A 17,566-nucleotide genomic window follows, 5' to 3' on the forward strand; every position below is an offset into this window, starting at 1 on the left:
CTCTACATCTAAGTATAAAGTTGAAACTATGTAATGGAGAATTATTTAAGAATCTCTTACTACAATCTTACTGGTTCAACAAAATGTATCTATTTCTTCTGTGGAGCAGCTACTGTTCTCTTGAACAAATGCCATGATTGAAACAGGGATAATATTATACTAAAGCTAACTCATTGTTTTCTAAAAGTTAAAATATTTTTCTTTCTTTGGGCTTTTATTAATTTTTGACACATTTTCCCTATTTCTTTTTTTTTCAGCTTATTGATTGGAAATTGTATATATATTTAAGGTGTACAATTTACTCTCTATATATTGATATAGATGATTTTATATATAGAGAGAGAACATCAAGTTGTACACCTTAAATATATATACCATATATAGTGAATATATATGTACATTATATATATACAATATATATAGTGAAGTAATCACCAAAATGAAGCTAGTTAACATATCCATCACCTCACCTAGTTACCATTTTCTTCTATTTTTTTCTCTTTTTGCTTTGTTGTGGTGAGAACACTCAAGATCTAGAAGTTTAAATATTTATTGTCCTTGGGGCTAAGCTTATTATTCGTCCTTATTGAGTACAGCTTTGTTACCTTTTTGGTAAGGAGTGCATTTAAGTGTTACCTTACATATAGACTAAAATAATTTTTTAGTTTTTTCAGGAGAAATACTTTAAAAAGTTAAGATGTCAAAAGTCTATAATTCAGTGGAGATGAAGTATGAAGACAAGAACTTGGTTTTAAGAACTTGTAATCACAACTGCTAAAATTAATTTACCAGAGTCTTCTGCAAACTAACCAGATATTGCTCTTGAGAAAAATGTATCAGTCTACTATAAAATATTTGGATTTATACCATAAAAACCCAAACACAGGGGCCCTATGGTGGCCATTTATCTGACAAAAACCAGGACAAAACTTATCCATCTGCTTCCACTGGACCAAAGCAGTGGAATAAACAAGGAACCAAGTAATTCCAAATGAGTCCAGTTTCAGGGTTTGATGTGTTATTAGAACACTCTGAACTGTTTCACCTTACAATCTCTAGTGTTCACAGGACACCAAACCAAAAAGAGGGTAAATCTATATTCTGCCATTTCCTATACTCACACATTGTTTTCACTCCAAGGACCCTTTTGGGTTTTTTTGTTTGTTTGTTTGTTTTTAATTTTTAATTATTTTTTTATTGAAGTATAGTTGATTTACAATACTGTGGTGATTACTGCTTTACAGCAAAGTGATTCAATTTTATATATATATATATATATATATATATACACACACATTTTAAAAAATATTCTTTTCCATTATGGTTTATTACAGGATATTGAATATAGTTCTCTGTGCTATACAGTAGGATCTTGTTGTTTCTCCATTCTATGTACACCAGTTTGCATCTGCTAACCCCGAACTCCCAATCCATCCCTCCCCAACTCTCTCTCCCCCTTGGCAACCAGTCTATTGTTCCCTAAGTTCATGATTCTGTTTTTGTTTCAGAGATAGGTTCATTTGGGTTGCATTTTAGATTCCACATATAAGTGATAACACATGGTATTTGTCTTTTTCTTTCTGACTTACTTCACTTAGTATGATCATCTCTAGGTCCATCCAAGGACCATCTTGAAAATACACTGTCCTCTCAAGAACAACTACTAATTATGTTTAAAGTCAAGGCAAAAAACAATTCATAGATGGAAAGAACATCCATTTTTTCACACTTTCTCTTCTACCAAGCCTTTTAGCCCAACTGCCAGAGAAGATTGAAACAGAAGTTTCAACTGTTTATGACTTGTGTCTAACCAATGTTTGGGAGAGAAAATATCACAGGTAGGACTCCCTAACTCACTGGGTAAATAGGACTTTTAGTGGAAAACAAAAATTGCTTGTAGTCCCTACAGAGGCCACCAACCTCATTTTTGAAACATGGAAGGCAGTGATAAAAGGCATTTGCTTGTTTTTCTCCTCTCACCTCAAACATGCATGTATCACCTCATTCGCAAAAGGGAGAAATAAGCTGAACATTCCACATGCTAACCTTAAAACATACTTCTTAGTTGGGTGGGTGAGGCGTCTGGCAAGGCTTCCCGTGTGTCTCCTCCATGGCAGAGGGCTCCTCGCTCTTTAGAAGAAAGAACCACTCTCCTCAGGCAAGAAGGGCCCTTCTCTTGGGACTGGAAAATGGGCAGGAGGCGTCCTGGAGCTGATTCTCTCTATGCTGCCTGCAAATGGCTTCCTAGGAGCATTGCTGAAATCCAGTATCCAGACTGCCCTTGCTGAAGTCATAGTTTATTCCCATCTCCCATTTGAAAATATAGAAAAGGAGAGAGATGAAAATACCTGTGGCTGCTATTAAGTAAACAGCATACAGGATAGCAAAAATGGCCAAAGCAAGTGTGAGATCCACAATGAAAATGATCAGCTTTGTCAATATGTCTGCATTTCTCCTAGTTGACAGAAGATATTTAAAAATTCCCAAAGGCATGCACCATGCACTTATGTCTTTATAAGATGTGGGCAGGAAAAAAGACATTTCTAAACATGTTAAAGTGTGTTGTAATTCCCTGAGGATCTACCAGGAGTGCTGCATAATGAAACTTTTGATTTCCCAACTGATACAAAACAGTGGCTAAAGGTAAAGTATGAGATATTGCTTCACCATGAATACGCTAATGGAGAGATGTCCAAGAATTTTATTTCATCCCCTAACTGTGTAACTGATCCACTTGGATTGTAATTTCCAAGGGTAGGAACACACTAATGTTATGCATTTATAACATACAAGGCTATTATAGAAATCCGATGTTTTTCTTGGAAAATCAAAATGTACCAGTCCAGTGTGAAAGGAAAATAAAGCCATTTTCAAACATGCAAAAACTCAAAAAGTCTACCTCTCTTGAGTGTGTTTGGAAAAAAAAAATACTAGAGGATATACTCCAATAAAACATCTTTACTGAATGTGGAAAACTTTGTATGTAAAAAATTGTGAATTTAACTAAGAGCAATGAAATTAAATCCCAGAATCACAGCTCAGCAGCAGGTATACAAGATAATAAATTCAAATTAGAAAAGGAAGTTAGTGGGCTGCCAGAGATAGTCATTAAGAAGACAGTCACTTTCTTGTATTAAATGGTATGATTAGAAAGCATGATAATCTAAAAACAAAATGGTCAGTATATTTCTTACTTAACAAGGTAAACGAAAGGTAATAAGAGAATCCAAGAAGAACATAAAGTTGAATAATGAAGCCATGGTACTAAAATGAAGTAATCTAAACTGAAGCATGATTCTGAATAAGTGATGGGATATAAGAAACGAGAATCTATTTGTCCTTAATATTCAGAAACTTCTGCTTCAAGTAGCATTAAGTGTGGGATTGCATTTCCAAAGGGTTTAACCACACTGCTTGATTTTACGATGAATATTTTCAAACTCATAATATTCTAAATGCTATCAACTAGTTTTACATTTATAGAAATCTAAAACACAACAAGAATGTTTAAATTATGATGGTGACAGAACAGAATGTTTAGGTTATAAACCTTGACAATTTAAAAGTAACGATATAGCCAAATAAAGTTGGGAGGCATACTGAGAGAGATGACAAGAAGTGAAGAAGTATTGATTTCTGTATCTTGCATGTGGAATTCAAGGGATACTGTCCAATAATTGGTGTAAGAAATAAAGATTAGGTATACTTTTAAAAATAATAATATGTATCCTCACAACTATGTATGCTCTTTTTCACCTAAGGTAGAAATAAATCACTTCATGATAAGAAATAATAATGATAATAAAGAAGGTCAGTGGGAGAGTTAAAAATACAAATTTAAGAATATTTGTAAGATAGAATGGGTTATAGAAGGTGTTGAATTCTTTTTTTTTTTTTGGCCTCGACCCACAGCTTGTCTTTGTTCCCCAGCCAGGGATTGACCCTGTGCCCCCCTGCAGTGGAAGTACAGAGTCCTAACCACTGGACTGCCAGGGAATTCTCAAAGGTATTAAATTCTTGATTTTCATGGTAGGAAATCAACAGATACTGTTTAAAATTGGTAAATAACAAACTAGACTAAAATTTTATTATCTAGACCTGTGTTGTCCAATCTGGTGGCCCCTAGTCATATGTGGCTATTGAACTTCTGAAATGTTGCCAGTCTGAATTGATGCGTGCTCTAAGTATAAAGTAGACTTAACATAAAAAAGAATGTAAAATATCTCATTCATATTTTTATATCAACTATATGTGAAATAATAACATTTTGGATTATGGGATTAAATAAAATACATCATTAAAATTATTTTCATCTATTTCTTTTTAAAATGTGGCTAGACTTGTTAAACGTGGTTCACATTACATTTCTATTGGATAGCACTCATCTAAAATTTTAGAGCTAAAAACCAGGAGAACCCAAACTAAAAAATGTTAAAAATAGTTCTCTCTGGAGAGTAGGACGGGGTGGAGTGAAAGATTTTATATCTTCATTTTGTGCCCTTTGTATAGTCTGAATTTTTATTACCAAGTCCATTCAGTATTTAAATAAACATTTACTTAAATACAAATAAAGGATAATGTTCAGTAAATAAAGATTATGATACATTTTAAAAGAGTGGATTAGGTGGAGGGATGAGAGATAGAAATGAAAAAAACAAAGTGAGATGAGTAAAGTAGATTAAAATGTGAAAACAACACAGCTTTGAATATGTAGGAAAAGAAGGAAAGGGTTGGTAGGTAATTATAATTGGGAAGGGAGGTTAAAATTATAAAATGTATCATTATTGATCAATAGTGCACTTTTCAGTTTACAACTCAATTTTACGAATCATTGGGTAGTTTCCTACAGATTAGATTATGTAAAATAATTAGTAGATGATGGCATTGTGATGTTTAATACAGGTGTATCTAGCTTTATGCTTAAGTAATACATACATGCTCTAATTTAACAAAGAGAGAGACTTGGTTGTAATGGGTCACTTTACTAAAGAAGCTTGTCCTTAAATAAAAGAACCAGCAAAGAACTTCAGAACTATACATCTTTAAATATTATCTTGTAAATTCAAAGCCTTGATTTTACAAAGCTTCTAGAGAAGTAACAACATCAGGGGAAGAATGTGGGTTTTCTATTATAATTGCAATTTAAAAAAATTAATAATATTAAATTTACAAACAGCATTTAATAAAATAAAGTGTATATTCAAAATTTCTCAGACACATTAATTATGTAAAATTAATTTTAGTACTAATTGGAAAAAGTATTGTGAGTTCAGTCTTTTCTTCATAACAGAGAGTATGTTTTCAGTGGTCACTTTGGGGAAGAAACTTCTCCTCCATCCCGTTAAGGATTTGTTCCATCAAAATGTCTGTAAATTTTTCAGAAGGGTGAGCAGAAATGTAGCATTGATATAAACAAACCGTCCTTTTGAATCACTGTTTTTAAATTTTCTCCATAGTGTGATTTTACAAAAGAGAGAAATATATTCCACTTTCATTTTTATTTGTCTTTAATTTCTCATTAGAACATCATTTCTTTGGCTATTGTATTTGTATACCATGGCCTATGCTAACAGATTAAATTTCCTCAGTCTTTGACATATTGAGATCTGTTGGTAAATTTTTACAAAAATAATTTATTTTAAAGAATACGTTTTGTTAGGAAAAGGGAAACAGGAGATTAAGGCATTAGAGGACATCAAGAGATTCAAATAAAGGAAGGAATATGGAAAGGGTTGGGCTAAGAGAAGAGTATAGCAAATCTCACCAGCTCTGCAGGCTTAAAGCTCAGTGTGCCTGGCTAGTGTGAGATCAGGAGGACATAAATTGGAATTGTGGCTTTTTGTGTCTTTCAGTGTAAAGAAGTGAAATGACTTTATATGTAGATTGATATCAGGCTCAAGATTAAAAGAATCAGAGAAATTCTTGTCATCAGACACAAGGATCTTGGGTTCTTATCCTAGAGAAGATTTATGTGGAAATCGTTAGATCTAGAACAAGTCAGAGAAGAGAATAGTGCTTTAACGTATAAAGATGCTTGCTGACATGCATTTTTATTGATGGATAGGTTTCTTCTTTATGAAAATCAGATTTTATTTTGACGGTCAAAAATCACATTCAACTCTTCATCCTTAGGTACTCCCAAGATACATTTCCAATTATTTAAAACACATTTTAAACCAGCTTCAGTCGAGACTTCAGTCGATTTTAAACTACTGCAATGTCTCCTGGAGCTAAATCATACATTTAGTATCTTTTACCTTTCAGATCATCAAATCCTATAAGACTTACTATAAATCTCTGCACTTCCACTCCATAATGACCTGGGCAGAAACATTCTGAATTAAATGATGCTATGACTTGATTTATGTACATCTGGACTTTCAACCCAATGGCTTCCCAGCACTCTATCAATCTCCATAAAGTCCTGGTAACATACTTGAAAAGAACTGCAATGCAGTGAGTTAAAAATGAGGCCTGGGGTTTTGCCAATGTTACAAGATAAGAAGCCGTGTGACCTGGCCCACGCGGTGTAGCTGGTGGTGGAGGAGTGATTGTACTCTGGGCTCAGCAGACCCCCCGGGAGCTCTGCTGCCTGCCCTCTCTAGTTAACTGCCACAGCCTGAAATGACTTTTTTCCAACATGCCACTGCTGAGAAATGTTGAGAGGAACTTAGATGCTTGGACTTCTTTACTATTTCTTTTATGATGTTAAGTTAAGGCTGATAGAGCATGCTTGCATTTTTACCTTATTAATTTATTCAGATAGGAGCCTCCCTAAGCCTAATATAATATAATTCAATAAGTCTGAGGATTGTTTTATTGTTCCCAATATTAGGTGACCTTCCTCTCTCAAAAGGGATTAAACCATCTGATCCCACTGATATCAGGCTTGACCACGTGGCTTGCTTTGGCCAATGAAATGTGATCAGAAATGCTCGACACCAGTTCTGAGCAGAAGCTCTAAGAACAGCTGTGTGGTTTCACCATCATTCTTTCCCCACAGCCACTGAGCTGTTAGGTCCTTCAGCTGCTCCTTCAGCCTGAGTGGGTTCTGGATAGAAGAGCCAAAGCTCTATGATTGATGTGTAAAATGATGTGTAAAATGTTGTAAGCTACTAAGATTTAGGGGTAGAGCATGTCTCTTGTAGTGTAACTTAGCCTAAGCCGAGTGACACAATCAGCATCCTTTATAGAAACTGTAAGTACAGTCTGAGCATGAATAAACCAAAAAAGGTCAGCAAAGTCACTCTCTTTGGCCAATGAGAGTGACAATCTTCTTTCTCAAAATCTCTGCATTCCTGGCCTATCCTCCTTGTTTGTTCTTTGGAAAATATTGGAGACTGGGAATACTGCATTCAGGAATGCTAAATGTCTGTACTTGAAGGGCCCTGGTAATCTCCCCTTTTCTTATCAGATTGGAGACAGCTCTGGAGTCCCAAAGTCTGGAGATCTTTCTCTTCCTGTTTCATCACTGATGCCAGCACTAAGCCAGCCACGAAAGACTTCTCAGGCAAGAACTTACAACTGCAGAGATTCTTGGAAGAGTAGGCTGACTCAATTTATAGTGGAGCCTGCAGAGATAAGCATGGGCATGCAAATCCAAACAGCATACTAGTCAAGTGAAGAGAATTATCTGTGGGAGACCAGCTAGACTGGTACAGTCTACATGGCACTTAAGAGTCAAGGGGAATGTAATTCTGACAATCTGGGATTGTCCAAATCAAAACGGAATGTCATTCAGGGAAGACCATCAGGCCACAGATCATTAAGACCTTAGGTCTAAATTTAACTCCATGTTTCATAGCTTACGACATAAACTGTAATGCCCATTTTTATCTCTAGAAATGACTGCACGAGTCTTTCAGCCTGCCTGGGTTTTCATTCCAGCTAGGCCACTTTCTGGTTGTATACCCTTGGGAAGCTACTTAACTCTTTTGTACTTCAATGTCCTCTGTTGGGAAACGAGGACAATAATAGTACCTACCTCATATGGTCATTGCAAAGATTAAATGAGGTAATAGAGGTAAAATGCTGGAAAAGTGCCTTAAGTACTCAATGAACGTAATCATACTTGGCTATCTTGCCTATCTCAAAATGTTGCCAAGACAATCAGGTGCCTAGAAAGAACTTTATAAACCTGATGAAACATTATTTTTCTTGTCTCTTATTTCCACTTGGCTGTACAACACAACTTATTTTTCTCTGACTGGGACTCTTTGAGGGGTAGCAATAATTTAGGATGCTTCATGGATTCATTCAAGAAGACCAAATCTTCTTTTGAGACCATTGGAGTCAGAAACAATTTGTCTCCACAAATCAGTCTTAAAATGCATGTCAAATGTGGTAAAATCTTCAAAATCTGGTTGATTATTTGTGTCAAATTTTTAATCCCAAGGTGACCTTCTTTCCACACCTGGATCTCTTCAAACCATGAAGACAGATTTCACAAAACTAACACTAAAATGATGAATCCCATCACAGAGAAAAAAGAAACAAATCCATTCTCCATGCACAGAACAATGCTTTCAAGATTCTTTGCTATTTATTAACTATCCATATTGCTCCCCTTTCCTTTAGCATGGCTAATGCTTTTCAAAGATATTCTGAATTTCATAAGATTTTATTGAAAATTGCCTTCATCTTACTTTAGGAAGTTAATTATTTCATACAAATTTTTTTCCCTAAAAGATAACTGTGGAATAATTCCACCAAAAGTTGTAGAAATCACATTCCCTCTGAGGAGCTTTCCAACATTCTGTTTTTTGTTTGTTTGTTTGTTTTTGCAGTACGCGGGCCTCTCACGTTGCGGAGCACAGGCTCCGGACGCGCAGGTTCAGTGGCCATGGCTCACGAGCCCAGCCGCTCCGCGGCACTTGGGATCCTCCCGGTCAGGGGCATGAACCCGCGTCCCCCGCATTGGCAGGCGGACCCTAAACCACTGAGCCACCAGGGAAGCCCCATTCTCTGTTTTTAAAGACCTTTATCCCATCGGGTATTTACCTCTTCTGCTTGTGGATTAAGACATCTTTTCAAGCCAGTTGAGAAATATCAGGTATCTATTGAATAGATATCCTTTCTTGCAACGTCCATGTGAAAATGACATGTTGTCTTTAGGGCACAAAAATTGAGCACTTAAACTCAACTCAATGAGAGAATGAGAGTGATGGCTCCAGTTCAGATAAGAGAGATAAAAACAAAACAAAACAAAACAAAACAAAACACTGCCGTTTCTTGAAGAATTCGGAAGCTAGGTGTATGTTTTTGTCCTGTGTTGTCTTCCTCCTCAGATTTTCCGGGGCATTATACATAGCAATAGCGCCATCTATTGGCCTGTTCTACCTGTTGATTTGCTGTCCTGAAGATTTTTGGCAACTACTGAACTGACAGGTGTGGAAGAACAAAGCTCATGGTTTCACCTTGAGCACCCTACTCTTGTTTTCTACTGAGCAGCTTCATTGTGCAGTTTTACAGTTAGTTCAGTAGCTCACCGCTATTAAAATGAAATGTTAAGATAAGCCCATTTCTTAGCTCCTAAACTCTCTTCTTCAAAACTAAGTTGTATAAGTACCATAAATAACACATTCTTATTAGTTTTTCTGTTACAGTATAGTGTGAATAAATAAGCCATCTTGGTGGCACATAAAGTTCACTGTTTAATAACACTAGCTAATTAACCCAATTCAGTTTTATTCCCTTATCCTCAAGTGTTTCCTGTTTGCAGGAATAGACATAGTAAACTTAGATTTATCAGTTCATATTAACTTCTTGTTTAAATGGAACTAGAGAGTTCACTTGGTACATGTATGCAATAGAATCTTGGAAGAACTTTATAAATATATTATTAATTTAAAGATTCCCCCCAAAATAAAATAAAATAAAATAAAATTGACGCATCAAGGGAAAAAAAAAAGATCCCACTAGGAGAAAGTATGGTAATTCTGCTTTCTTACTATTTTTGCTGAATTGTGAAATTGATTGACCAGATGAAATATAAGTCAAAGATTCTTTTGAAGTTCAGTGTAAAGATCTCTGGACCAAGACAGACTTCTAAAGAAATCATCAAAGTGAACGCTAACAAACTCACCGCAGCTTCCTGATGTTTGATTACTAAAAGGCAATGACTCACACACAATAAGGGATTGATGAATATTTGAAAAACACGGGAAGGGAAGAAGGAACGCAGACAAGGACTCTGTAACCATAGTGCATGTAGATCAGGCTCAAAGCAGAGCCTGAGAGAGAGATCCATGTATATATGAAGGACTGAGGGCACACTCTTCAGGAAAAAGCCTGCAACGAAGGAGATAAAGCAGGATAGCAAGGATGTGTTCTTAGGTAAGAGCTAGCCTCTGCCCAAATCCACAGGTGAACTCTGGAATATAAGCTGCATCACAGATTTGAATTTCTCTATCAGTCAATCAGTGATTCTAAGTTTGTCTCTGGTTGCTTAGGGGAAAGATATAAACTTCCTTGGCAAGGCATTCCTTATACATGCTGGGCAATTGTCTACAGGAGTAGCTAGTAGCCATTAACATCTAATATTCATAGCAAATAAGATGGGCACACTGGCTCATCTGAGGCATCTGGGTGGGGCTCTGAAGTATGTTTTCACAGTGTGCCATTTGTCATTAGCTCTACCTTCATAATAAGGTGAGCTCTTGGCAAATGCTGTGTAACATGTTGTTAGTCGTTGATGCTCATCACCCTTATCTGTCTGCATCCCATACTTGCCTCTCCTGTCAGTCCTGCCCTGTGTCCTTTGCCTTCATATGGTCCCTGAGTAGCAGCCTTCTGCTTTCCACTGCAGGGTTGTCTCAAGTCTGCCCTCAGACCCTAGGCCTTCCTCCTCTTTCCTCTTCCTCTTCACTCAAAGGGTCCTGATTCATACCCTTTCTTGCATATCTAGATATAATCTAGTATATTATCAGTCAGTTAGATTTAAAGAATAATATCAAGCCAATTGTTTAATCCATAGCAAGCTGATTTCTAATTTTAACCAGACTAGTTAGAAAAAGAATCCCTTCAACCCCGGTGATTAATTAGAGGGTTTTTATTTTCTACCAAAAGTCATGAGCAGGGGCTTCAACTGTTTCTTCTGTAAACTATAAGCTCCGAATCAAATTTAACCCTAGACTAGGAGGCAAGGCAACATAGAAAAATGACCCTTAGGCCTAGAATCATATAACTTATGACAGTTTTAAAATAGATATAAGAAAATTTATCCAAACTACTTCACTGTATTAATCAATGTCTCAACAGCAACGAAATAGAATATTCAAAAAAGGATACTTCCAGAAGATTCTGCTAACAAAGAGGATGTCTACAAAACTGTGGCGGTAGGGAACCATGATAGGGAATAGAGTTGGTTACAGCCGAAACAACGAAAGAAGTGCGTGGTCAACAGAACACAGGAGAGAGTCCTATAGAAATGACTTCCTTTCTGACAACAGGTCTCAAGCTGCTACCTAATTAATACTTATTTTGAATAGGGACAGCTATGTGATAGATGATATTGTAGGGAAATAGGGAAAGAATGTTCTGGGACAGGCTGTGGTTCTAATCAAATCTACCTCTTCCTCTTAACATGTTTTTCTTTGTGCCTCACATGTATGTCTGCATTTCTGGGCTTTAAGAAGTTGGTATGGTTCACAACTAAATTCCTAAAACCTAAGTTCTTATTTGGAATTGACAATCTCTGTGTCTGTCCTCCATTAGTACTGCCACCAGACTTCCTGTAACTTGTTTTGCAGCTGTGATAATGCACAGTCATTTTAGTGCAGAATTCAGTTTGGGGCAACTATATATCATAGTCTAAGGTTTGAGATCGTAGCTCCTTTCTTCTTTGTTTGTTTTATTTTTAAAAATAGAGATGCAATTCATATCATAAAATTCACCCTTTAAAAGTGTAAAATTCAGTATTTTTTTTGTATGTACATGATGTTTTATAACCATCACCGCTAATTCCAAAACATTTTACGATTTCAAGAAGAAACTTTATACCTATTAGCAGTCATCCCCCATTTCCTCCACCCATAGTCCCTGAAAACCGCTAGGCTACTGTCTCTATGGATTTGTTTATTCTGAGCATTTCATAAAAATGGAATCATACAGTATGCTGTATTTTATGTCACTTATGGTTTATGTCACTTAGAATGATGTTTTCAAGGATCATCCATGTTGTAGCACGTATGAGTACCTTATTTTTATTGCCAAATGATACTTCATTGTGTGGATACGTTTTATTCATCCACTCATCTTCTGATCAATATTTGAATTGTTTCCATTTTTTAGCTATTATGGATAATGATGCTATGAACATTCATATGCAAACTGGTGTGCACATGTTTTCAATTCTTTTGGGTACTCTTTTCTCTTTATAGATGGAATATTGTCCCTTCTGTTTATCATTCTTCCTTTTCTGGTGTGTTTCAAGAGAGTTTTACTATTCCTTTACTAATCAGAAATACCCTTATCTTATCTAAACCACAGATATGAAAACCAAAGTCCAAAGAGTTTACATAAATCGCTCCAGGGCACCAGCCAGTTAGCAATAGAGCTGAGAGTAGAAGTCTCTGACATTATGAGAGCACTTTATTCCCATTTTCCCTTCTGTTTCTCTAATATCTTGATTCATTTTTAATTTAATTTTTATTTTATATTGGGGTATAGTTGATCTACAATGTTGTGTTAGTTTCAGGTGTACAGCAAAGTGGTTCAATTATACATATACATATATCCATTCTTTTTCAGATTCTTTTCCCATATAGGTTATTACAGAATATTGAGTAGAGTTCCCTGTGCTATGCAGTAGGTCCTTACTGATTATCTATTTTTTGATTCATTTTTTCCTCTTAAATCCTTCAGTTAGCTATTGTTTCCTAATAAAATACCTCAATACCTAGTGATACAAAACATCAGCCGTTTCTCATTTCTCATGAGTCTTCTGGGTGGTTTTGCTGATCTGAGCTGGGCTTAGGGGGGGCTCCGGCATTCATCTCAGCCCACTGCTGGTCTGCTGGGTAGGGTACTGATGGTTGCTGTGCTCTGATACACCTGAGATCTTGGCTGGGATGACTTTTCGCTGCTTCTCATGGCCTCTCATCCTCCAGCAGGCTAGCTTGGATTTGTTCTTATGACAAAGGCAGGGTTCCAAAAGAGAGGAAAAATTCACAAGTTCTCCTGAGGCTCAGATCTGGCAGGCCATCACTTCCTCTACATTATATTGATCCAAACAAGTACAAGGTCAGGCTCAGATTCAAGGTGGGGAAGAAATAGATTCCACCTCCAATGGGAGGAGCTACAAGCTCACATTGCAAAGGGTGTGGATATAGGCAGAGTGAAAAATTGGGGCCATTTTGCAATTAATCTACCACAGTGCTCGTGCTAAGAAGTATCTTGTAATAATTATATGAAAGTTGACAGGGAAAACAGAGTATCAAGCATAGGGTATAGAGTTCTTACTGGAGTACCCTTCTGTTTATCATTCTTCCTTTTCTGGTGTGTTTCAAGAGAGAGGAAAAAAATAAAAATGCTTTTACTATTCCTTTACTAATCAGAAATACCCTTATCTTATCTAAACCACAGATATGAAAACCAAAGTCCAAAGAGTTTACATAAATCGCTCCAGGGCACCAGCCAGTTAGCAATAGAGCTGAGAGTAGAAGTCTCTGACATTATGAGAGCACTTTATTCCCATTTTCCCTTCTGTTTCTCTAATATCTTGATTCATTTTTAATTTAATTTTTATTTTATATTGGGGTATAGTTGATCTACAATGTTGTGTTAGTTTCAGGTGTACAGCAAAGTGGTTCAATTATACATATACATATATCCATTCTTTTTCAGATTCTTTTCCCATATAGGTTATTACAGAATATTGAGTAGAGTTCCCTGTGCTATGCAGTAGGTCCTTACTGATTATCTATTTTTTGATTCATTTTTTCCTCTTAAATCCTTCAGTTAGCTATTGTTTCCTAATAAAATACCTCAATACCTAGTGATACAAAACATCAGCCGTTTCTCATTTCTCATGAGTCTTCTGGGTGGTTTTGCTGATCTGAGCTGGGCTTAGGGGGGGCTCCGGCATTCATCTCAGCCCACTGCTGGTCTGCTGGGTAGGGTACTGATGGTTGCTGTGCTCTGATACACCTGAGATCTTGGCTGGGATGACTTTTCGCTGCTTCTCATGGCCTCTCATCCTCCAGCAGGCTAGCTTGGATTTGTTCTTATGACAAAGGCAGGGTTCCAAAAGAGAGGAAAAATTCACAAGTTCTCCTGAGGCTCAGATCTGGCAGGCCATCACTTCCTCTACATTATATTGATCCAAACAAGTACAAGGTCAGGCTCAGATTCAAGGTGGGGAAGAAATAGATTCCACCTCCAATGGGAGGAGCTACAAGCTCACATTGCAAAGGGTGTGGATATAGGCAGAGTGAAAAATTGGGGCCATTTTGCAATTAATCTACCACAGTGCTCGTGCTAAGAAGTATCTTGTAATAATTATATGAAAGTTGACAGGGAAAACAGAGTATCAAGCATAGGGTATAGAGTTCTTACTGGAGTAAAATACCTATTCAGGCTTTTCTATGAACACTTGATTCTAGACAGATTAGCATGCATGATGCCTTCACACCTACCCTGCATTCTCCTGGTCTCCATCGTTGTTTTGATGGTGACTGTTCTATGATATGGAATTTCTGCCTTTCCGAATTCCTCCCATGCTTTGACTACCAAATTTGGACTCTTGTTAGCATCCAGAGTGTCCTCTTATAACACAGTCCTATAATAAATGTACTCAGCTACCCACCATACCCTCCTGCCCCACTGGACTGAAAGCTCCTTGAGGACAGAGCTATTGCTTAATGCAACTTTGTATCATCTAGCCCAATGTCTAGCACATAGAAGCAGCCTAATAAATGTTTGTGGAATTAATAAACTAATAAATGAAGCCCTAACTGCCTTCTTTAGCACATTGTGGTTTTCCTCCCATGATTCATTTTACGAATTATCTTTATCACTCACTTCACACTTCTCCCTTTGCAGTACATTGTACGCTATGTGTGTGTGTGTGTATAGATACACAACACACTCCAGCACACATATATCTTTGTGTGTGTGTGCACATATATGTATATACATATATTTTATATGGTTATTTTATTATTCTTTTGCTGTTTGGCTTCATTAGCTACCTAGTAATAAATAATACTCTTTTTTTAACTCAAATTCTTAATTTACATTCCACTTTTTCTAAAAAGAATTTGAGGTGACATATTTTTCAAAGATCAAAATAGGTCATTATGAGTAAATATTGAAAAGAACAGAGGAACCATTTTATGTTAAAAATGTTCTAGAAATCTGATTTATTACAGGTGTTTTAGCAACTATGGTGAATACAGAAACAAAACTGGAGGTCACATTTTCAGAAAACCTCTTTTAGGAGGAGCTTGTATGAATTCTTATATGAGGAATATCACAGAATATAATACGTGTCATCTATAAATGTAGTTTTGTAGAATAAGCAGTAACATGTTGCACATGGTCATTTTTCATACTGACCTTTAATTAAACCCAAATTACTAAATCAAACTTAATGAAGGCTTTTCTGTGGAGAGCCAAGCTGGAGCAGTCTAGGAGGGCTTGTCTCTGGAGTATACCAACTCAACATAATGATAGAGTTTTAAGTATATAGGCTAACAAGGAATTGTCAAGGTCCTGGAAATTTTGCCCTCAAATGTCTGCAAACTTACTTGTTATTTGAAGGTTTCCAAGATCAACAGATTCAACACTAAACTACCTAAAATGTGCCAGAAATACAGGGTTTCATCACTGATTAAAATGTGATCCACAATAAAGTTCAGATACAAATTACTAGGACATGATAATATTGACATATTTTTATAAAATATGTTAGAGGGCTTTATGTTAGAGGGCTCACTGCAGAATACAAGAGAGTTAAGGAAACGGTTCCAAGGAATGTTTCACCAGGTATGTCTGCTCACGTATCTAGATCATGTGTTCCTTATGAGTAAAATTTATTCTTATATTCAAATTGCTTTATGTTTCCCATAATTCAATAATGCAGTCAATGAATCCATGTTGAATGAATGAATCAATCAGTGAAGACCATGGGAGATAGGATTATGCTAAAATGGGGCCACTGTTGGTGGTAGAGATCTATGGTATTAAGAAGGTGGATGTTATTTTCTTTCTCCCCATTCATTCTCAGCCTCTCTCCTCTGCTCTGCGCCCCAGGGGCCTGATCATTCTGGTTGCATTAGCTGCTTCTCTTGTCATTTGGTGCCCTTTTGGATTTGGCCAATGGAACACTCTGCCAGAGATCACAGTGAGAAAAGAGCTCAGAGCACTTCTTTCCTACTCCCTGATGGCTTTGGTTTTTCAGTTCTGGAAATGGCTGAATCCATCAATAATTATAGCATCCACCTGGAAGCCCATCAACCACGGCTGCATCAGTAGCATCACCACTGCCCTGTATCCTTTCAAACCTGTGAGTGATAGCAGCTTCTTACCATTGCCAATCTCTGCATGCCTCATCCTTCCTCACTGTTTTTTTTTAATACTGCCCATACCTCTGTAAATAGTCTCTTCCTTGAATCATCTGAATAACATGCTGATTCCTGCTAGGACTCTGACTAAAACAGTAGGGGATGCTATATTATAATTGAATAGGAATTTGCAATAGATTATTTGTAAGTACAAGGAAATAGCAATGAGGTTAGGTATTATTTTAAGATTATGTAATCTGGTTGTCTATTTAGAAAATGACGGTGAATCTCGGATTACTTACTTGGCCACTAGAGAGGTGAAATATGAGTGGGGCAAGATTCAGGTATTGCAAAGTAAATATTAGTGGGACTAAAGAGGCAAGTCAGCACCAACCTGGGTGTGTGAGTGTGTGTGTATGGGTGTGTGTGTGTGAATCAGATTAGATGAAGGGGCAAGGAAATCTGGATATTTGTTTTCTTACCAAATATGCTTGAGTAACCCACTGTATTTTAAGGTACATGTCAGGATAAGAAACCATATGAACCACTTTTCAACTTTTATAACCTGTGACAAGGGATTAAGTGGTAAATATACATTGAGAATTAACGGGCAAGATGGTGGCCACAAAGGAGGAGCTTGTGTTTTGTTTTGTTTTGTTTTTCACCAGCAGAATGTATCTGCTTTTCTCTCTCTCCTGGGAGCTGCCACTACCAAGCCTATCAAGACCATCACTTAGAAACTCTATAAAGTAGACAGTTTTTTCTTTATAACTCTCCAACTGCATCTTTCATAATGTGATTCAATCAACAGGTCAAATTAATGGAGGGAGAGAGAAGAGGAGGGTCTTAGCCTGAAGCCAGCAGCCACTCTGATACCGTCTGGGTCCTTCCTGTGTGCTCTGCTTTCCCTCCTCATTGAACATTCCTTTGCACCCAGGGTTCTGGTTAGGATGAAGTGAGATAATCTTACATGAAAGCCCCCAACACTGTTCTCGGGCCAGAGAGGGCTACCCATAGTTGTCTTTTTTCTTCTGTTGTGAAGAACCAAGGTGTGGAGCCTG

This window comes from Neophocaena asiaeorientalis, unplaced genomic scaffold, assembly GCF_003031525.2.
Source record: "Neophocaena asiaeorientalis asiaeorientalis breed wild unplaced genomic scaffold, Neophocaena_asiaeorientalis_V1.1 scaffold64, whole genome shotgun sequence".
In the NCBI taxonomy this organism is placed as follows: Eukaryota; Metazoa; Chordata; class Mammalia; order Artiodactyla; family Phocoenidae; genus Neophocaena; species Neophocaena asiaeorientalis.